At 59.5% G+C, this 22,863-nt stretch overlaps 1 protein-coding gene across 1 annotated transcript in view; it reads left to right on the top strand.

Moving 5' to 3' along the window:
- Positions 1-22,863, top strand: part of AFAP1 (actin filament associated protein 1) — a 77,196-nt gene that overhangs the window by 892 nt on the left and 53,441 nt on the right. Inside the window, 1 exon segment of the mRNA XM_079774771.1 lies at positions 12,209-12,298. The gene's annotated coding sequence lies outside the window, so the exon portion shown is untranslated.

Raw genomic sequence — 22,863 nt, 5'->3', positions numbered from 1 at the left:
CACTGTTCGGGTGTCACCAACGGTGGGTTTGCTTGGACCCGCGCGGGGGGTGCCCTAGCCATCCTGCGAGTTGGGGGGCTCTGTCCCGTCCCCTTCCCACACGGCTTGTCGGCGTGTGAACCCTGGCCTGTCCCCCAATGCATGTGTGTGTGTGTGTGTGTGTGTGTGTGTGTGGCGCCTGCGCACGCTGGGGGCTCTGTGTTGAGGGGTTCTTGTGAGGGTCCTGGTGCCCTTCGGGGTGCGGGCAGGGGCGCAGTTGGCCTGGGTAGCGTTGCCCGGCCCCTCTTTTATTTATTGTCTTATTTGCCGGATGAGCAGAAGCGGAGCGGCCTCGGTTCCTCGGGGACCCGCCCCTCTCCCCTCCTGGGCCTGCTCCTGGGAGCGCGGGGCTGTCACTGAGCCCACCCGCCCGCGGCACTGGCCCCTCTGGCCTGGGAGTCTCCTGATTGCCGAGCGGGCGCAGGAGCCGGCCCCGATTGGAGGGCGCCCAGCCCTCTGCCCCGCGCTTCTGGATTTCTTCCGTTAGGACTGGGGAGAAAAAAATCTGGAAAAGCAGATTTAACTTTGCAGCTCTGAGCGCCCGGGGAGTGCAGGGAGCCCTCCCAGCATTTGGCGGGCTGGAAGGGCGGCGAGTCCACACCCACGGAATGCGGCCAAGGCGGTTACAGCTAGAGGTCAGGTTTCTGCAGGGACCGGGGGCGAGGTGGTGGATGGGGAAACGGCTTTCAGCCGGGTGTCAGGCCTGGCCGCCCTGCAGGCTCCGCATCTCAGCTGCTTAAACCCAGTGGAATCACTCCTTTTCCCTTTCCTCGAGCTCGGAACCGCGTCAGGGCCCAGCGATGACTCTTCCCCAGGGAGGCAGGGGCAGGGGCAGGGGCAGGGGCGGGGGCAGGCTTTCCCTCTTGGGAGCTGCGCCAAGCACTCAAGTATCCAGGCTGAAACGCTCTGAACGAGCTGATGTATAAGTAACGGGAATGCGGGATGAAATGTCACAGCCTCAGCTGCAGCGTCCAAACTCGGCACGCAGGCCCTTCAGTGCTGCCATCTGTGCCCTTAACCCCGCCCATCCCTCCCTCCCAGCTGCAGACACTCCAGCTCCGCTTACTCATTCCTTCCCCCCCCCAATATATTGTTATTGATTATTGAGAAGAAGGGAGAGGGAAAGATAGAAACATCAATGATGAGAGAGAATCATTGATCAGCTTGCATGCTCCCCCACCCCCCGCTGTCCCCCTACCAGGGATCAAGCCAGCATCCCGGGCATGTGCCTCGATCCAGAATCGAACCGTGACCTCCAGGTTACTAGGTTGAAGCTCAACCATTGAGCCACGCCAGCCCGGTCCGCTTCCTCCTTTTCAAGGTCTCCGTTCAGGTGGCACCTTCTCTGTGACGCTCCCCAGAGAGGCCCTGCGAGAGCCGTGGTCTCTGGGGACAGGCTGAGGGGTGGCGCTGCTGGGTGGGTGCTGTGACGGAGGTGGGCGCGGAGGTGGGCGCGGCGTGGGCCCAGCAGGAGGAGGCGGAGCTGAGGGAGGGCTTTCCCTCTACCACGCACCAGGTGGTTTGTGCGATTTAGAATCTGCCTTTCCTCAGCTCCCCACAGTGGCCTGAAGATCCGGATTTCCCTATTTGCTGTCACTTCCTAGTGTTGGTTGCGCAGTGTCGAGTACTTGAGTAGAATTTATTGGGTCTGGTTCCGGCCTGGAATGAAGTCACTCTGCTCTTCCTCCTTTCCGTTTCCTCTCAGCGGAGGGTCTGGAACGAGGGGAGAGCCTCTGAGCCCAGACCTTCGCTTCTTCCAACCACGTGCGGCAGACGCGCGTCCTCTGAGTGGCCGTGGCCGACAACGGAGGTCTGTGAAAATGGGTCTTCTAGAGCGGAGTTTGTTTTTCCCTCCGCTTCCCCAAGGGTGTGCGCGTCATCTCAGAGTGAAGGACCAGGGTCTTTGGTGGAAGCTTAAGCAACTTTTAAAAATGTTGTCTTGCATAGTCTTCATAATCACATTTTACTTGCAACATCTGTCCTGTAGCCAGTTGGTTTGATGGGTTCCTAATGAAGTAGCTGGGGGCAGAACTCCTGCCAGGAGCCGCTCGTCAATCTTTTGCGTGTTGTGTGAAGTCTGCCACCGGTAGCTTCCGTGTGTCCCAGTCTCTAACGAGAATTAATCCGGGGAGTCTGAAAGAAGTGGAATTTGGGGAGTGCCCTGAGTAGGTGTACGTGGTTTTGTGTAATGGTTTAAAACAGTTTAAAATGATTACGTGCAAAAAAAAAAAGCGTCATATGTTAAGGGACTTAGAAAGCTCCAATTCTAAGGAATATAGTAATTAATCCTTTAAAATATTAATCTCCCTTTCAATTTATGTTTTGTAAGATGAGAACTTGGTGGGCTGTATTTTTTTTTAATATATTTTTATTGATTTCAGAGAGGAAGGGAGAGGGAGAGAGAGATAGAAACATCAATGATGCAAGAGAATCATTGATCGGCTGCCTCCTGCATGCCCCCTACCGGGGATCAAGCCTGCAACCTGGGCAAGGGCCCTGACCTGGAATCAAACCGTGACCTCCTGATTCATAGATCCACGCTCAACCACTGAGCCACACGGGCCGGACAGGGATTGATTTTTTGTTGTTGTTGTTAATCCTCACCCAAGGATATTTTTTCCCATTGAGTTTTAGAGATAGTGGGACGGGGAGGGGAGAGGGGGGAGGGGGGAGAGAGAGGAAGGAGAAAGAAACATCGATGTGAGAAAGACACATCGATTGGTTGTCTCCCACATGTGCCCTGACCAGGGTTGGGGATCAAACCCGAAACTGAGGTACATGCCCTTGACCGGGAATTGAACCCGTGACCCTTTGGTCCGAGGGCGGACAATTGCTGAGTAAAACTGGCCAGGGCAGGGCTTGGTTTTTCAAAGCCACATGCCTGTCTCTGCTGTTCTTATTTGGGTGATTACAGGGGCTGGAAATAGATGATAGCTGTTTGGTCAGGTAGTGATGCCACTGAGGTACAATTTTCACTTAAATTAGTGGGGTTTTTGTCTTCTCTTATTTTTTTAAAAAGTGCTTTGCTCCATGCGGTTTGTTTGTAGGGACCGTGTTGGGAGGGGTCTTTAGAAACCCCGGGGCTTTCCCGTGCGTCCTCGGGTTGTGTTCCGGTCATGTGTTCACTGAAGCTTAGCGAGTTCCACTGCTCTGCGCCGCGGGTGTGATGGGGGCAGGCCTGGCTTTCCGAGGGTTCACTGACCAGGAGGGAGCCCAGGCGCCTGCTTTAAGGAGCTGAGGTGCTTTTTTCAAATAAAAAGGTTATGATAGTCTATCAACCCCCTTTCCCAGTAAGGTTTTTTTTTGTTTTGTTTTGTTTTTTGTTTGTTTTGCTTGAAAGTCAGTTTTCTTAGACTGTAAGTCAGAGTCTTTGTTAACTACCCTCCCCACTTGTCCCACATCACCCGCCAGGTGTTTTTTCCTTCTTTTCCATTGTCAAGCCCTTACCATGTGTGTGTCTGTTACTCAGGCCACCCCCACATCTTTTGGGCTGCCGGGATGTATACACATCGGGAGTAAAGGTAACTGGCCTCGGGGCTTTGGGCCAGGAGACTTGGCCGGGAAGTGTGGCCCTCGGACGGCGTTTGTTCAGTCCCGCCCCTCCCTGAGCTGCAGCCCCTCGCCTGCCACGTGGAATTAATTGTTAGTAATGCCTGCCCTCGCCGGCTCCGGAGGTGGTTCTGGCGATAAGATGAAGTGAATGGGGCGGAATTTCATAAGTTGTAAAATATCACGTTGCCAAGGATTTAAAAAAATGCCTCATTAAGAATTGAATGAATCTGGGCTTTTCTTTACAATCCCAAATGCTTAATGTGCCCGTGACCGTTAGCTTTGAGGCTTGTCAGGCAGCTTCCCTAGGAGCGTTTTCTCCTTTCGTTGTGTGGTGTTTCAGTGTTTGGGGAAACATCAAGTCAGCGTTCAGTGGCCGCTAGTCTTCCGTAAGCAAGACTATGGAATGCGCACAGCTCAGCCGGTAGCGGTCTCTTCAGCTACATGCATTCCCTTGAACATTCCTTTAGTGAAGTGTGTGTGTGGGTTTTTTTACATTCCAGGTCCTAAGTGACCTGTCTTGAGGCTGGGAAAGTCAGGAGGCAGCCTGAGGTCAAGGTCAGGAGGCAGTCTGAGGTCAAGGTCAGGAGGCAGCCTGAGGTCAAGGTCAGGAGGCAGTCTGAGGTCAAGGTCAGGAGGCAGCCTGAGGTCAAGGTCAGGAGGCAGTCTGAGGCCAAGGTCGGCGGTGTTCCTGCTCCCATTGGAAGTACCCAGGAGGCAGCCCGCATCCCTGTGAACCTGACCTCAGCACCAGGGTTTCCCGGGACTTGGAAAGCTGTTGGTGCCGAGTGTCTGCTTCTCCTGCTCTCCCTCCGGCCTCTGCTTTCCAGGTGTGGCTGGGTGGGGGCGGGGGGCCTACAGAGGCTCACAGCACACGCACTGGCCGACAGAGAACCTCCATTCTGTAGACAATACGAAGTTATACTGTCGTAGAGGACAGCAGGATTTTAATACAGACCCTGTGCTGTGCCCGCGGACCGTGCTCCAGGCGGAGGTACCAGGTGGGGCTCAGAGGTGAGGCGCTGGGACTCACCCTCTGGAGGGAGGAGCAGGCCTGGGTGTGACTTTGGCGCAGGGTCCTGAGTGCGCCACAGCCCTGCAGGGTGTGGGGGCCGGGCCGGTGCAGCGTCCAGCATCTCTAACGGGCTCCCCCTGCCGGGGGTCCCAGGCAGGACAGGTATCGGTAGGTGTGTGAGTTCCGGGAAGGGCCGTGAATTACCGGAAACCTAGAATTGTAGGTGTTCTGGAAATTGAGAATCCCCCAAACCTGCCTTTCTCAGCACGAGTCTCATCTGTTGTTTTGGATGAACATGGCCATCCTGCCTTTTGACATGTGACACACTCCGCGGGGCATTTTCATACACATCACACATCCCCAACACTGAGTGACTGACTCAAAGCCACGCGGATCGGTGCTCTCACAGTTCTGAAGGTTGGGAGTCCGGGCCAAAACCAAGGTGTTGGCAGGGCTGACCACCTGAGCAGAAAGCAGCTCCTGGCACTTGTAGGACCGAGACCTGTTTCCTGGCTGGCTGTCAGCTGGGGGCCGCTCTCAGCTCCTGGAGCCTCTCTGTGGTCCTTGCACATCCCCCCCTGGTCCCACATCCCCCCCTGGTCCCAGAACGCAGGGACCCTGACCCCTGCTCCCGCCCTCTGACTTCCCCACCTGCCACATCTCTCTTCCACTCGGAGCAAGTGCTCTGCTCCGAAGGGCTCGTGCGAGTAGATCGGGCCGCCTGGGCCACCCGGGATAAAGTCCCCTAAGGTCTGGCAGTCCTTTCCGCTGTGTAACGTGACGTAGCCACGGGTTCCAGGCATAGGGCACGGACCGCTTTGGGGGCCATTATCCCACCTTCCACAGTGACCAGATCCATTCCTGACAACACCCGGGGAAGTGGTTATTGTTGCCGCCGCCCACCAAGGCACCGGCATTTGAAGCCCCCCGTGGCCCCGCTCGTCTGCCTCGCGCCGGAGCCGATGGCGAGGCTCACAGCAGCGACAGGCCAGGCCGGCGGAAGCAGAGCCCAGGCCTGTGTTTTCAGCGTCTGAGGCCTCTGCTCTGATCCCCGGAGTTTTGCCAAGAAGTCGTCGGAGTGGTTACTGGAACAAACGCCGTGTGGGGAGCTGGGACCCTGCCTTCCCAAGGTTTGTGTGAGGCCCCTTCTTCCTGGGGTGAAGAGTGCACGCTTCCATGTCCTTTCTGGAATGGAAACAGCTGAGCCAGCCCAGCAGGGTTCTCATTCCTGAGATTTAGGGAATCTGCTTCAAGGCCAAGGCAAAGCCGGATAAACAAAGTCTTCCCGTCGGCCAGAGGTCGGGCTGGGTGCAGCCTTCTGGTCGGGGGGCAGCTGGGGAGGGCACAGGCATTTAAGGCCCAGTGTGGCCTCGCTGACCATGTCCATGCTTTAAGTTGTTTTCGTTAGGATTCTTTTTTCTTTACCGAAAATGAGAAGCTCTGATTTGAAATAAACTTCCTGTAAGAGACCAGAATCTATAACCCCAAGGCTTTTCACCTGGCCTTCAGCAGTTTGCCGGCTGCTGGAAACCCTGTGCAGAAATTGTGTGCCCGTGTGTGTGTGTGTGCCCGTGTGTGTGTGTGTGTGTGTGTGTGTGTTCCCCCGGGGGAGGATATTTTGCGGTCCATACATTTTCAGATTTTGGATTCCAAAAGGTTTAAGAACACACCACTTAATAGGATATGCTTATCTGTCAAGTATCAGATTTTGCTAAAAAATTAAATACCATTTTAAACAAAGCTATACAGGCATAGTTCTACGAGTCAGAAGTTCTGTAAAGCTCGGAACAAAGAGCAGCAGCCCCCTCCTCCGCCCTCCTCCACCCTGCGCCCCGGGCCCCAGAGCCAGCCCCTACAGGGTCCAGCGGTTCTCCCCGTGTGTGCTGCGGGGGAAGATGGTGGGAGACCTGGCCATCCCCTCCCCCGCCTACACCCCACCTGCTCAGCATGCCGTGGTCAGGGTTTTGGTGAAATGTGATGATATGGAACTCTTATTCACAGATGAGGTTTTAGTCTGTTTTGACTGCATTTCCTTCTTTTCACAGTGTGTCCTTCCTCCTGGAGTTGATCATTGCCCTGCTTTGCTCTGCATTGTTTTCTTTGTATCTCGCACTTATTCGCTAGCTGCCCCCCTTGCCCCCCTCCAAGAAGTTAAACCGCCTCCCCATCCATTCATATCCACCAGGGAGCCAGCCATTTAGCTTTTCCTTCGGGTCATTCTTCCCGTTTTCCTCGGAGCTGGGTGCTTCCCAGGCCTGCTCACGCCCAGGTCTGCCCTCAGGAGCTCTGGTCTCCCCGAGCCCCCCTCACCCTCTCCTGGGGGACATAGCTATCTATGGTCTCCCCGAGCCCCCCTCAGCCTCTCCTGGGGAAGCGTGGACATAGCTACCTACTCTTACCAACGTGGATGCACTTCTTCAGAACAGTCCTATGAAGTCCCCCCGTGCCAGCTCATTGAGTTCCTAGAGCAGCCCTATTCCTGTGACCGCGTTCGGGCGAGGAAACCGGCGTGGCTGGGGGCCTGCCGAGAACTCGTGGCTGCCTCGCGCACCTTGCCTCCGAGTTAGCTCGCTTGCCCGGGTCAGTGGCGACGGGAGCTTTCTTCACCTCTTTACGCCTAACCCTGCCTCTCGGAGCCGCCCCGAGCCTGGCTGGGACCTCCGCAGACCGATCTGGCTGCTTGGAAGGTAGAGTGGAATTGAGTGATTTTGCTAGAAAAAAAAGGCGAGATGTCTGGGCTTGTCCCTCGGGGAAGAGGCCCTGGAGCAGCCTTACGGTGACTTTGGACACTTAGGAGAAGAGCAGGCGGGAGAGCTTTGCCCGGACGGACGGGCGACCTTGCCTGCGGGAATGAAGCCCTGGGCAGGAGCGGGCCTGGCGGGTCAGGGTGCCGCCTGCAGGAGCTGTGAGGCCGTTCTCCCCAGGCCGGCAGCGTCACGCCTCACTCAGCCCTTCTCTTCTCACCCACCCCAGGGCGCCCTAGAGAGCTTTTTTTTAATTTTGGCAAAAGTGCCACCTGGCTCTTAGTGTATCTTATCTTTCCTGCTTATGACAAACACTGTTGCCGATTAATTTTGTGTTCCATGCAGAAGAGGACCTGACAGTGAGATAGCACACTGCACGCTGTTGCAGGGCGAGCTCTGGCTCTGATTGTGAAGTGGCACCTCCGAGTGGGCTAAAGGCAGACGTGGGGGAGGGTGCCGGAGCCACTGCCCAGGCGCTGCCCGTCACGGCAGTTAGAGGCCCCCATCCCTCAGCTGGAAATGGAAGCAAACTGGTCTTCTGGTCACCGTAGGCCTGGGCACCATTTATCTGTGAGGAAAGGTGCTGAGGTCTGGGCTCACCAGCCTGTTTCCAGGTGTCCTGCGCTCTCCCTCCCCGGGGCCGGGGGGGGGGGGCCTGAGGAAGGCGCCCCCCAGTTGAGTACCAGCACCTGTCAGCTGCTTCACACAGAGTCCCTCCTGCTACAGTCTGGAGGGAAGGTTCTCTATTAAGATGAAGGGAGCGGCTTAGCGCTGTCAGGGAGTGGCTGCAGGTCACATTACGCGAGGAGAAGGAAGCGCTGGGACCAGGGGTTTGACCTCAAAGCCCTGGACCTTCCCTCAGCACGTGGTCGCTTCCCGGAAGGTGGGGGAGGACAGAGCCCAGGGAGCGGGTTCTGGGGAAGAGGCCTGGGGGCACGATGCTCTCTCCAGACCTGGAAGCCGCCTCACTCCCTCGGCTGCTACATCGTGGACTGACCAGCCGGAGGGAAGCACCGGCTCTAGACTGTTCTCTGTGGAAATAGATGGAGACCAGCCACACGAGAAAGGCAGCGGCTGTTTAGGCAGAGTTTAGGGTTTGGCAGGGACCCCAAGCAGGCAGAGGGGTGGGAGAGCTTTTAGTGGAGAGAGGGGGGGCCCGGGGTCCTGATGGGGCTGGGACGGGGAGGCTGGGCAGCTACCAGAAGGGGCGTCACCGGTGGCTGGTTGGGGAGCAGGTTGGCTTCCTCAGGGTGGCACTGCATTGGAAGTGGGCAGAGTTAGGGACGCTGTCAGGTACTGATCCAATCCCGGCTGAGTGTCACCGAGGTATTGCTCGGCCTCCTGGCTTGTCACTGGGCAGCAGGTGACTTCCTGCAGGTCGCCTCCACAGGCGGGGTCCTGGGCTGGCTGCCGCAGGCTGGGGGTCACGGCTCTGCCTGACAGGAGGGTTGGCCGTCGTCTGTCCGTATAGTCCGTCTCTCGTCTCTCTCGTCGGTAAGGATATTAACTGACAAATTAGGGGTGCTGGGAATTCCGTAGATGCTCTGTGTCCCTGGAAGAGCCTTTCAGACCGACAGGAATCAGCATGACTGTACGCTGTTGGACCACAGCCTCCGAGATTTACACAGGGCGGCTTCTGCAGCATCTCCCGGCTCGGCCCTCCCGCAGTCGCTAGGAGAACGTTCTGTCCATTCTGGCTCTTTGCCGTCGGTCTGGTGGATCCACGTCCCCCCACAGCCCATCTTCTGTGCGTCTCGCGGTTTGCTGGCCTAGCGTGTCCCGGCGGTGAAGAGGATCGTGGCCGCTTTCGTGGTGCTGCGGCATTGACCGTGGATTTGCAAACTGGAAGGCTCGCGGGAACCTCCCAGGCCAGCCCCCTGTCCTAGATGAATTGCGGTGCAAAGCCCGCTGCCTCAGGTGATGGGAGCGAGGGTGAAGGTGTGGTCTAAAAGGAAATCTCGCGGTAACTGGTTTTTATTTTCTCAGCTTCTGCCTCTTGTTACCATAGAAACTTAAAGTTGGCCTTTGTGTGTTACCATACATGTAGAAAACATTGATTTGTTTACATACAGGGTACCTTTTTCCCTACTCATTCAGTTGCTGTTTCAGCCTGGTTAGAAGGTCACCTTTAGGGACGGGATTGTGTCCCCCCTCCCGCCAAGGCCAGTTCCCCTGTTCATGTCCTCACAGTTGCATCTTGTCATTGAATTCTTCGTTCCTCTCCAGGCTGTTCGGCCCGTCCGGACTAAGTCATGCCCGCACCCTGCCTTTAGCACTCCACGCCATACAGACCCATGATGTCCCGCTGCCGAGAGGAAGTGCGACTCCTGGGCTTGGCGCTCAGGGCCTTCGTGATCTGGGCGCAGTCCACTAGTTTGGGGTTCTTTCTTTCCGTTACTGCTGTCAGGTGTACAGGAGACGGGCTCCCACGCCCTTCCGGGAGCCAGGCTAAGAGCCGGCTTAGAACCTGACCTTTCCCGCCTGCCCATGCTCCCCCCCCCCCCCCCCCCCCCCCGCAACACCATCGCCCGCTGCGCCGCACATCGTACCCTCCCTCAGGGCCGGGTGCTCGCTCTCCGTGATCCCCCCCCCCCCCCCCCCGGACACCTCGAGAGTGCGGCACCTTCCGTCTTCGTTTAATCAGCACCGCGCCCCTGTGAGGCAGGAAGCACTGTGGCCTTGTGTCTCTCCACGGGGTTAGGACAGCTAGCCCGACGTGTGTACTCTGAGCAGTGGAGCAGCAGTGGCCAGGCCCTGGAGACGGAAGCCCACTCCCTCGCTGCTCTCCATCCTGTGACCGCCGCCGTTTCTTCGGGATCTTTCTGCAGGCGCCCTGTGCCGGAACGACCTAACCCTAACCCTAACCCACACTGTGCTCTGGAACGTTGTGTTCTGTGCCATCACACACAGGAGAGAAAATTGCCCTGTTGTGAAGAATAGGAGACCAAAGCTGAGAGAGGTCAGGTGGGCCATTTGCCTGCTCTCGCAGCAGATGGTTAAGCTACAGCCTGAATTTAGTCTCCTAATTTTCCAATCTGTTTTCTTTGGAGGCAAGCTGGGATCAAATCTAGTTACCTTGGACAAGTTAATAATGATGTACTACTTCCGTCCTCGCTGGGATCGTAAGCCGTCCTGTGTGAGTGGAGAGGGATTTTGAGATTTAGAGAATGTTTTGCTGAGGGTCTAGGACCGTGGTCGGCAAACTGCGGCTCGCAAGCCACATGCGGCTCTTTGGCCCCTTGAGTGTGGCTCTTCCACAAAATACCACGGCCTGGGCGAGTCTATTTTGAAGAAGTGGCGTTAGAAGAAGTTTAAGTTTAAAAAACTTGGCTCTCAAAAGAAATTTCAATCGTTGTACTGTTGATATTTGGCTCTGTTGACTAAAGAGTTTGCCGACCACTGGGCTAGGACCCTCCTGGAAAGGCAGGGAGGTTTCTCTGCTTTTCAACCCGAACACCTGACTTGCTAAAACCTTTTGCTGTGGTTTTTTCTACGGGGGAGGCCCAGGCCTTTTGTCTTTCAAGACTGCAGTTCTCTTGGCGAGGAAAGGGGGCGTGTTATCAGGCCCTTTAGGTTGAGCAGGTCCGCTGAGTTCAGGAGACTGTACTTTCTATGTGATGGGAAGATTGAGGAAGCCAGTAGGGAGTCAGGCTGCTTCTGAGCTGATGAAGCTGTCTTCCCTGCTTTCCTTCGCCCGTCCCGGTGACAGCGTCGCCTCTGCCTCTGACGCCACTGGGCTCGGCGCCCTTCCGAGAGGGCGCTCTCCGGGCCGCGCACACCACAGGTAGCCCCGAAAGGCTGTGCATGGCCGTGTGCGTCTTGTCGAGCTTCCCAGGCAGGTGGATTGATTAGCACAATTCATATGTGAGTTGTGTGTGTATAAGTGTACACTTACTTATGACACAGGAGCCAGACCAATCCCTAAGAGCCCTCTTACTCCAGTAATAAGTCGTTTGGCATTCACGCCGAGAGCGTGCGTGTGCCCACTCCCCTGCCGGCTCTCACTGGTCCCTGCCGGCTCTCACTGGTCCCTGCTGGCTCTCACTGGCCCCTGCCGGCTCCCACTGGGGGCGGGCCCGCTTTGAATGCGCAGCCTTCACCTTTCTAGTCAGGCGGGTTACGTTTGGGCCACTGGGCCAGCGATTAACTGCGTGAATCCCCATCCTCCGTCCACCAGACTCTCTGACGGATGATCTCAATATCTCGCTGGGCTTTGCTGTTTTCCTAGCAGCGTGAGCTCAGGCCCAGCCCGAGCAGCTCCCTGAGAAATCACACTCATCTCCTCGTCGTGCATATTTTCAAGGCAAGCAAAACACGAGCGGCTTTTACGGGGCTGCATACCAGCATCCTGCGGCAGCCAGGGCCCTGCTCTGCCGGCTGGGAGCACAGCTAGTGGAGTGCCAGGCAGGCCAGGCCCGGCTGGGCCAAGTGGGACAGCGGCCGGTCTGTTTCCCGCGCGGCCTTCCAGCTGTCGTCCACCAACTGTCCTCTGCACCGTGCCCAGCGTGGTGGGAGTGCCAGGCTAACCGAGGCACTTCCGTAACCACGAGGGCATCGCAGCCCAAACGCAGGTGCAGGAGGAAGGCTGGCGGCACTGGGCAGGCGCACAGACGGAGGAGCGGTGGTTCCGGCCCCTCTGAGGGGGGTGGCGTGGGGAGGCACAGGCAGAAAGGCACGAGGGAGCCCAGGAGTGTCAGTCGTGGGGACGTGGATTCCGACGCGAGAAGAGATGGGGTGGCGATCTGTGTGCAGCACCGCAAGGTGCCGCGGCTCACCTGTGCGCGCCCCGCCGCACCTGACACTCGGGAGCGTTCAGTTGTACCTCCGGTCCGACCGCCCTGCTCCCGGCTTGTTTCTGCAGGAGCGTGGCCGCGGAGTCCTTCGGACTCTCCACCAGCGGAGTGGCTGCTCACTGAGGAAGGACCGTCCAGTCCCCGGAGGCAGAAAGCAGGTGGGTCTCTTTCTCGCTGCCTTTGGCGTAACCACGATGAGTTTTGGGTGTGTTTGCTTCCAGATCTTTCCAGTGCACTTACAAATACCTATGTGCCGTCTGCGGACATTTTTAAAACAAAATGATGAATGCTTGTCCGCTGTTCCCGCACCCCTTCCCCCCCCCCCCCCCCCCCCCCCCGCCGCCCCAGCAGTGTGCTCGGCCCGCCGGGCGCTGCGGGAGCCCTAGTCGGCTGGCCGGCCCTAGACAGAGTAATGGCAGTAACGCTCGCACGCGTGCACGGCGCACCCGCCCGTGACGGTCCTGCATGCTGGCTCCGGACACGAGTGGGTCTTAGAGTTTTCACCCCAGACCTGTGGGTGAACACTGTTACTTTAACAGGTTACAAACGATAAAACTGGCAGAGAGAAGCTAAGCCACTTCCTCAAGCTCATGGCATTATTTCCAAAACAGAGCACATTTTAAAAACGCTTGTTAATAAATTCAAGTGGTTTACATCCACTCATCTCAGGGCACATTTCTCAGTGCATTCTGTGTCGGGGCGGTCCCAGGAGCTTTTCTGGAAAGCACGTGTGGGGTGGGGGTGAGGGGGGACGGTCCGCAGGCATGGGGGGGGCACAGAGGGGTCTCCCCACGCTCCTCGGGACAACCATTCTCTCTGCGGTCTGGCCCAGGTCTCGTTCTCGCTCACACTTTCCAGAGGGACTTGGTTTTGCGTTCCGTGGCGGCTCGCCTGAGACTGAGCCACTATATTTCACGCGGCCTGGAAGGTCAGCACGGACGCCCCTGGGTTGGCCTGCTGTCACCCCAGTCCCATGGGAGGGGTCACTCCCGCCTGGAGTGATGGCCTGCCCCAGCAGGGCGTCGCAGAGTAGGTGGACCTGGTGCTGGTTTGGAGGGGTCCGGCCTTCCTGCTGCTGCCCCCTGGGCGGGGTTCCCCTGGCCTCGGGGTTTGTGGGGACTTCCCAGCTCGGAGCAGGGCCGGGCGTCTGCTGGCCCAGAGGCATGTTATGCGAGTGCGTCTGTGCGTGGGGAGGAGCAGCAGGGTGGGCTGTGCGGGAGGGCCCGTCACGGGCGGTGAGTCTGCGGCCCGTGCTGGCTGCACACGCGCTGGGTGCTGCTACGTGCTTTCTTGGCAAGTTTCAGTTGGGTGTCTCCGGGACAGAAAGCATGACATCAGCTTTGCCATCGAGTATTTATAGCCGGGGCGCCTCCCATGTGGTCACTGTCTGTGCTGCGGTTCTCCGGGGAAATTGCAGCTCTCCCGGCACCACCCACTCCCAGGTGCTGCTCATCCTGCTCACCTTCGGAGCTTCGGAGCGGGGTGCCAGCCAGGGATCCTCTCTGCACTTGGTGTCTGAGCGCCCAGGTGAAGGGGCAGAGTGCTGCCGGCCCCTCCCTCCTCTGCCTCCCATTCCTCCCCTCCCTCTCCTCCTCCCCGTCCCCTTCCCCTTCCCCTCCTCCTCCTCTCCCTCCCCTCCCCCTCCTTCCCCCTCCTCCTCCTCCACTTTCTCCTCCTCCTCCTCCTCTCCCGCCCCTCCCCCTCCTTCCCCCTCCTCCTCCTCCACTTTCTCCTCCTCCTCCTCCTCCTCCTCCTCCTCTCCCTCCCCTCCCCCTCCTCCCCCCTCCTCCCCCTCCACTTTCTCCTCCTCCTCCTCTCCCGCCCCTCCCCCTCCCCCCTCCTCCTCCTCCACTTTCTCCTCCTCCTCCTCCTCTCCCTCCCCTCCCCCTCCTCCCCCCTCCTCCCCCTCCACTTTCTCCTCCTCCTCCTCTCCCGCCCCTCCCCCTCCTCCCCCCTCCTCCTCCTCCACTTTCTCCTCCTCCTCCTCCTCTCCCGCCCCTCCCCCTCCTCCCCCCTCCTCCTCCTCCACTTTCTCCTCCTCCTCCTCTCCCGCCCCTCCCCCTCCTCCCCCTCCTCCTCCTCCACTTTCTCTTCCTCCTCCTCTCCCGCCCCTCCCCCTCCTCCCCCCTCCTCCTCCTCCACTTTCTCCTCCTCCTCCTCTCCCGCCCCTCCCCCTCCTTCCCCCTCCTCCTCCTCTACTTTCTCCTCCTCCTCCTCTCCCTCCCCTCACCCTCCTTCCTCCTCCTCCTCCTCCTCCCCCCTTTCCTCCTCCCCCTCCCCTTCCCCTCCCTTTTCTCCTCCTCTTCTCCCTCCCCTCCCCCTCCTCCCTCCTCCTTCTCCTCCTCCTCCTCCTCCTCCTCCTCCCCCTCCTCCCCCGCCCTTTCAAAAACATTTCTTATCAAAAACTGAGCGGGTATTTGGTTTTGGTCCCCTCATTGGCTCCTCCGCTGAGTGTGTTCCAGAGTGAGCCTGGGAAAGTGAGAAAGGACGTTCATCCTCCCCTCAATGCTGACATCGCCACTCCTACCCGAGGGGCTGCGGTGCGCAGGCGTGCAGAGCGGCTGTGCGTTTCCCTTCACGCCTCCCGTGGCCCCGCCGCGACGGGTGGTGGTCATCCCATTAGTGACAGGCTCAGCCCAAAGTGGGGGAGGGGCCCTCGCAGTCTGGGCGAGGCCGTGGCAAGGGAGAAGCCAACACAGTGAGGCAGGCCGATGGCTCTCAGCCCTGGAGGCCCGGGAGCCGCCTGGCGCTGGACGGCCCGTGGCCAGCTCTCCACGCCTTTGTGTCACCCCGGCTCTCATGTGGATGAAGCCGCCCGCCCTCCTGTGTGAAGCCTGAATGCTTACACTCAGCCGCACGTGGAGAGCAGGGGGCACCTTCAGGCTCAGGACAGACACTGCTGTCCTGTCCCAGGGCCCCAGGCTCCCAGGGTCCCAGAGCCACAGGGCCACAGGGTCCCAGGCTCCCAGGGCCACAGGGTCCCAGGGTCAGGGCTGGCTTTCCCGCAGTAAACGGGAAGTACAGTCCCCATCGGTGGGTACACATGCTGCCCTGGCCGGTGCTGCTCAGCGGTGGAGCCTCGGCCCGTGCATGAAGGGTCCCGGGTTCGATCCCCGCTCAAGGGCAGGTACCTGGGTTCCATCCCCGGCCCGGTTGGTTGGGCAAGTGCGGGAGGCAACCAATCAATGTTTCTCTCTCTCTCTCTCCCCCCTCCCCTCCGCCCCTCCCTCCCACTCTCCAAAAAATCCCTGGAGAAAATATCCTTGGTGAGGGCAAACAACACATCGATCCGCTAGTTCTTTCCTCATGCGCTTTCCTACGCCTGATGGTGAGACGTGTCCGCGGGGCTGACGCGGCCGCGGTCAGAATGCTGGTACTTGGAGCTCCAGTTCTCGCGTTCTCACCATCAGGACGTTTGTGCTGCAGCACCACCTGGCATCGAGGTGGGCAGACGGCGACCCACCCCTCGCACCGCGGATAGCAGCTGCTCACAAGGACACAGGCACACAGGCGGCACGCAGCACTGGGGTGAGGGGAGCACGGGGAATCTGGGAGGTGTTGGGCGGGACACAGAACTCTTACTCAGGCTCAACCTGGACGTGCGGCCCGCCCACGGGGACTGGCCCACCGAGATGGACCGGGTGCTCCGCTAGGACGGCTGAGGCGGGAAGGACGGGCGGAGCGGAGGAGGCATTTACACACACACGGCATGAAGGACCAGTGTCCGAGCAAGTCACAGCTCAGGGTTCAACGGGGAAACCAACAGCCCACCGGAAACGGGTACGAAACACGAGGAGACGCCGCCGAAGAGGAGACACCGATGAGGAGGGAGCGGTGACCCCGCTCAGAGTCGTCAGCCTTCGGGGAAACGCACATTCGACCACACACCTAGCCGCCTGGCGCCATAGGAGCGGTGCCAACCCCAGGCCTGGAGGGCGGGGCCCGGCGGGGGGCTGGTGGGAACACGGGGAGCAGCCCCTCTGGGGAGCAGCGGGCAGCTTCTCACACGGTGCCTGCAGCTCCGGCGGGCTCGGCGGGGCACCTGGGCGCCGCCCCGGCGAGATGGAGGCCTGTGTCACACACACACCCGCACAGCGTGCCCGCAGCTCTGCTCCTAACAGCCGGAAAGGGGCAGCACCCAGAGCCCTCGGGGGGATGGATGGACACCCCGTGGCCCGTCCGCACCCGGAACGCCGCTCTGCCCCGGACGGGACCAGACTGGGTGCCGCGCAGCCCGGTGGCTCTCCAGGGACTCGCACTGCTGAAGAGCAGCCATTTCCCACGGACAGTGTATCCTCCCATTGATCAGACGGCCCCGCCCCCCAGCGGGACACAGCGTTTGTTGACGTAAGAAAACATGCGAACCTGTAGAGAATCCTATTTTTACTTTTAGCCAAAACTGATGACATGCCGGGAGGAGATCTCAAACGCACGAGAGAATACCAGGGTGCAGCTTCCTTTATGCATTTCAGCTTAATGAGAACAAAGGAAGGGTACGGGGCGGGGGGGGGGGGGACGGAGGGGGGCAAGGCCGAGGCTGGATGAGACACGCTCACTCAGCAGCAGGTGCCCAGGACGGGGGCCGCAGGCCTGCTCTCTGCCTTCCGGGCCGTGGTGCTGGCTCTGGAACCAGAGGCCTCGAGTCCCGGTTCTGATGCTGGCGGTGTCCTTGCAGAGGCCATTTCTGGGCGTTTCGGGCTCCTTCTCTAAGAAAGGGGCCCGAGATGGGGCACTGGGCTCGCCACCCAGGCTGCCAGGCGAAGAGCCTGGGAGGCGCCGCCCAGGTGAGGAGCGACGCCGTGTGCGCAGGCTCTGGACCAGCTGCATGAAACTCCAACGGACACGGACTCACCGGTGTCGGGGGGCCCAGTTCCGTGCAGCTCACAGTTTTATTGGAGTTAGAGACGCTCAAGGAGACACTCCCCGCACCCCCCGCCCCTCCACCCCCCCAGCCTAGGAAGCAGGAGGCTCTGTCCTGTCTGTGTTTGGTGGCTTTGTCCCAGCTGTAGGCACGGGGCTGCAGAGCGGTGGAGGGAAGCCTTCCGCTCTGGCTCTGCGGACTGGCCAGTCCGGGCCCCTTGGGACGGGGTGGGAGTCCTTTCATGGGAACGTGCCCGCTGCTCCCAGAAGTGTCCGCACAACAAGGAGGAGACCTGTTCGGGCAGTGGGCCGAGTCCAGGACATTTCGTGGCCTCAGCAGTCTGAGACGAGCTGCAGGCCCAGCTTTCCGGCAGCGCGGCTCAGGCAGGCGCTGGGAGTGAGGAAGGAAGCCAGCCGCCCGCTGGGTCTGGGGGGTCTGGGCGCCGGAGCGGGTCCCTCAGGTCCCGGTTTTAGCCGCTGTGGCTGCAGTCCTCACCTGGGACATGCTGCCTGCAGCAAGGGGTTTCTCTGAGGGCGCGATGAGGCAGCGTCACCGCGGACGTGGCAGCTCAGGAGGCAGCCCTCATGGAAGTGGGATTGGAGTGAGCGGCCTGGAGCACACAGAGGACGCACACAGAGGGCGCACACAGAGGGCGCACACAGAGGGCGCACACAGAGGGCGCACACAGAGGGCACACACAGAGGGCGCTTCAGATACTTGGGGAATGAGGGAGGGAGGGACTGAGGGAGGGAGGGACCGAGGGAGGGAGGACAGCCGGCCTGCGCCCCTTGCTCAGCCCCCAGCTGCGGGAATGGACGTGTAGCTGCGGTCCGGGTCTCCTTGGCGGGGTGACGGCGGGGCTCTGTTTTCGCTCTGATTCTTAAGGACGGAAAAGGGTGCTTTGGCCACCCGACTGGCTGGTGGCAGAAATTCTTTTTTTGTCGCAGTTAGACCGGGAGCTGGAAGGAGCCTCTGCCTTTTTATACTTCCCTCTCGTTGAACTTTAGCCGGAGTGAGACCAGAGGGGAGGGACTTACCTCGGGTGACCTTGCTGATGGGCAGCTGGCCAGGCCTGGAGCCCCAGCCCAGACTCCCAGCAGCGCTGTTCTCTGCCCTGAGCTGCTTCTCGGTGCCCGCCCTGAGCACCGGTGGGTCGGAACCGTGCTGTGCACTGGGGCGGGCGGAGGGGGGGGGGCTCTCAGAGAGGGGCAAGTGGCTCAGACCTGGATTTCTCTCCTGCAGCCTCCGCAGGGCTCAGAGTTAATCCCCGGGCAACTGACTGCGGAGATACGGGAAGTTGTTCTGTGTGTGAACTTCTCCCAGAGTGCTTTTCACCTGGGAGTGCATCTGGTTTGGGCTGGAGTAGATCCTTGACACTGGGCCCTCTGTCCAGCAGCAGAGAGCGCGGTAAACACTCAGGGCCGGGCTCACTTGCCATCCACCTGGATCCCTGGGGCTTCGTCCGCATCTCGGAGTGGTGGGAGCGGAGCGGTGGGAGCGGAGCGGGGGGAGCGGAGCGGGGGGAGTGCGGGAGCAGTGGTGTGCAGCCCGAGCTGCTCCGAAGAACCAGTGCCCACGCCGCACCTGTGACAGCGATCTCCCGAAGTGGGCCTGGCCATCTGCAGGTCGGAAGAGCTCCTGGTGGTTCCCATGGGCAGTGAAGGTCGGGCTCCAGGTGACACAGCACCTCCTTCCACCAGCTCAGCCTGGCTTTGGGTGACGAGAGAATGTGGTGCCAGTTGATGTGGGAATTCCTGCTGACGTCCCCGGGGTGTGCTTCCCAGGTACTCCGTGTATGCGGGTGTCAGCCCGTTCTACGGTTCCGTCAGGGAACACAGCTTACCAGTTAATTAGGGGGAACGACCGTGAGTCCAGCTTGATCTGGGCTCTGACGCGCTCTGTGCCGGACACTTAGAAACATACCTCTCCCCGCGAGGGCTGTGGGGTCAGGCCTGCCTGCGATTCGCTAACTGGCTGTAGTTTGGGGCACGTTTTAAAACCGGTCAAAACTGGCTTCACGTGTAGAGTGGGATGCAGGCACCGTTATCGCCTCACGATTGCTCAGAGGTTTAGATGAGAAACCATGTGAAAGTGCTTAGCTTAGTGCCTGTGCCAAGCACATAGTGCCAATAGTCTCCATCACTGCGAGAGAGAGAGAGAGGGAGAGAGAGGGGGGGGGGGAGAGAGAGGAGCATCGATGTGAGGGAAACGTCCAGCAGTTGCCTCCCATATGTGCCCTGACTGGAGGTCGAACCCACAACCTTGTGCTGTGCGGGACCACGCTCCAAGCACCTGAGCCACCGGCCCGCATCGGCATCGCTTTCAGTGGGAATATTCAGAGCTAATAACGTGGCCACAGATGCCGCCTCCATCGCCCTTGAACCGAGGGTTTTCTTCGTCTTACCTGGTAGCTTACGAGCCACTCACTATCGGCCTCTTGAGTGCCTGAAGTTCAACTGCGTAGCCAGGGGCTTTGTTTGTCTCTTTGGTCTCTTTTCTGGAACGTCCTGCCCACCTTCTGGCTGGAGGGGAGTGAGTCACTGCGCTTCACTCGCAGCCCTGGGGGGTGGGGGGTGATCTCAGCTGCAGCGCTCAGAGGTGTCTCCGTGCTTCCGGGCACCTGTGCTCGGTCCTCCTCGCTCTGCTCAAGCTAATCTAGTTGTGCACGTTTTCATCTGTCCCCACTGAGTTCTGTCTGAGCAAGACTATTGTTCCTGTCACGGCGAGGTCCCTGCCCTGCGCAGGATCGTGCTCCCCGCTGGACTTGGGTGGGGCTCTTGGCTGAGTGCCTGGCAGCCTCCTGGGTTCCCAGCTCCTGTCCTCATTGGCAGGAGGGCCAGCCGCACTCGCACGTGGCAGGGCAGACGACAGACATGGGAGTGCTTGGCTGTGACAGGAGAGCCTGCGGGCAGCATCCCCAGAGAGGAGAGCCACTCAGCCATCCTGTGCAGACAGCTGTCCCTCTGCCCCTCTCGCTGCGGCCGCGTTGGGGTGGCGCCGGCAGCCCCATCTGCCCGCAGTGCCACCCGCTGTCAGCAGCAGCAGCAGCTGAAGGGACAGCTTGCCTGGATTTGCATGTGGGTGTTTGTGCTGTTTATAAGCAGTTAGAAGTGGCACGGAGCCTGTTGGTGGCAAGCTGGCAAATCCGCCAAACATGGACCAGTCGGTTAGGCACGTTGCAGGGCGCGCACACAGCCTTCGCGTAAACAAACACGTCGCCCGTCATTTACAGTTTCTCTGGAAAACAGGCATGCGCTGTTGGCCATACGGGTTATAGACGTTTCCTGAGATGCCCGAGTGTGACTACCAGCCGCCTGCCGCCGGCAGCCACCTACAGCACAGCCGTGGTTCTCACGGCCCCTTCCCCAGCGTGAGGACGGGGTGCCCGTTTCCAAAGCTCTCGATTCAGTCAGTCTGCCCGTCCTCCCTTGGTGTCCTCGTCCCTGTGCCATTTCATGAGGTCAGCATCTCAGAGTGACGGCCTTTCTCCCTCTTCCTGCTGTTTTTCTCCAGATCCGTGTGTTTGGTTTGTCTCCACCCGTGCAGCGAGGGCCTCCGTGGCCGAGACTGGCCTCCCGCGCTTGCTGGGCATCACCAGTGCCTGGCGCATAGATTAACCGTACTTACTGAGCCAATGGGCACAGATTAACCGTACTTACTGAGCCAATGGGCACAGATTAACCGTACTTACTGAGCCAATGGGCATAGATTAACCGTACTTACTGAGCCAATGGGCATAGATTAACCGTACTTACTGAGCCAATGGGCATAGATTAACCGTACTTACTGAGCCAATGGGCACAGATTAACCGTACTTACTGAGCCAATGGGCACAGATTAACCGTACTTACTGAGCCAATGGGCACAGATTAACCGTACTTACTGAGCCAATGGGCACAGATTAACCGTACTTACTGAGCCAATGGGCATAGATTAACCGTACTTACTGAGCCAATGGGCACAGATTAACTGTACTTACTGAGCCAATGGGCACAGATTAACCGTACTTACTGAGCCAATGGGCACAGATTAACCGTACTTACTGAGCCAATGGGCACAGATTAACCGTACTTACTGAGCCAATGGGCATAGATTAACACGTACTTACTGAGCGAATGAGCGGAGTGGGCGGAGACACCTGTTTCTCTCTCTACGGAAAGTGCTTGGGAAGAAGCTGTGAGCAGGATGGAGGCTGTAAGCAGTGAGAGGACCCAGGTGGCTGCCAGTGGCCCTTCACCCCGGCACCTGCCCCGGAAGGAGGACAGCGCTGAGGGGGCACACAGCGCTCCTTCCGGGACCAGCTCAGTGTCGCGCTGTCCACCTAGCGGGAGCTGCTGGAGCCATTAATCAGCCGAGGCCGGGGAAGGACTCACAGGGCTCCGAGGTGGAAGGGCCAGGTCCAGGGTCGCCCTGGGCTTTGAGCCGCACATGCCCTGTACGGAGCTGTCCTCCTGGCTCCGAGGAGGCAGCAACAGGGAGGGAGTGTGCTCCCGTGCCAGTGTCACGGCGCAGAGCACAGACCCCGCCGCCGAACGCGACGGTCACAGCCCTGGGTGAGAGAAGGTGGCGGTTTTTCATCGTAACTTGAGGTTTCACGGTGCCTTTAATTTCCCATGGGTTTCATGAGGCAGGTGAGACAATTGAAGGAGTTTGGGGAACAGCAACTTTAGAATAAACGGGATCAGACCGGAGATGGTCGGCACGCAGACTGTTCCAAGGACAGCGGGGTCTGCTGGAAGCCTCGGGAGCACCCTCGCCCCAGCGTTGGAGCAGCAGCTGCAGCGCCGTGCGGCCCAGAAGCCCCTTATTAATTTTCATGTGAGTGACAGGAGGAGCAGATGGCGAGGGGCGAGTGTGAGACGTGTGGCCATTGAGCGCGCTCACCCCTGCGCGGTGGGATTTGAGACTGGCCAGTCCCGCAGAGCTGATCATTACCGGCCCTCCAGCTGCCGCTCGCCCCATCCGGGCCTCCTGCTGTCCTCAGCAAGACGCAGCGCCGCGCGTTTGAAATCGTGCAAGTTTACTTGCACCCGAAACTCGACAGCAGAGCTTTCAAAAGGTGGTCCTCTCTGTTGCCTGTTGACCTGGGTGCGGGGTTTTGTAATGACATAAGTACGTCAAAGGCTTCTTCGGCAGTTAACTGCGTCCCGGGCTTTGTCACCCGGACGGGAGCCTTCTCAACCCTTATCGCAGAGCGACGCCGAGCACCAGAGAGGAGCGGTTACCAGGGAGCTGCCCCTGGACTTTGTCTGAGGTTGGATTTCCTCAGTCCCCAGGGAAACCGCAGTGGAACTGGTCCAGACCGTGTGAGATGAGAGCTGCTGGCGGCAGGGTGCCCTCCCTGCTTTCTCTGGCATCGCGGTCCTTCCCTGATGGGCACCTGTCCTCCCTCCCTCTCGTCACAGGGAGGGGCGCCCCGTGTCGCGGGGTCCCAGCGGGGAGCATGTAGCGGGCGGCAGCTGGTCCTGGCTCAGCAGCCGGCGGCTGGCTCTGCAGGAGAGATGCAGTGATGGCCATGGGGAGGTTGTCACCAGGACGCTCTGGGCGTTCGTCCTGAGTGGGAAGCCATGGAGATGTATGTGACCCCCCAAGTGGGAGGCCAGAAGCCAGGGCCTGGGTGTGGGAGGGTGACGGGCAGGAAGGGTGAGCTCGAGCAGGCATGCGAGCGCTAGTAAACGAGCACACACCCACACATGGCTCCCTCTTACATGTGATTTGTGAGTTTGCCTCGCAGGCGGGCTTAAAGCATAGGATGCGTTCTCCCTCGGACCGCGGGCTTCCCCTGCGTTCAGCACAGACATCTCGCTGCGCAGAAAACACTGCACGCACCCCGTGGGAGCGGGCGCTACATCCGGCCGCGGC

Source organism: Cnephaeus nilssonii, assembly GCF_951640355.1.
Source record: "Cnephaeus nilssonii genome assembly, chromosome: 1".
Lineage (NCBI taxonomy): Eukaryota > Metazoa > Chordata > Mammalia > Chiroptera > Vespertilionidae > Cnephaeus > Cnephaeus nilssonii.
This window is presented reverse-complemented; position numbering and strand designations above follow the sequence as displayed.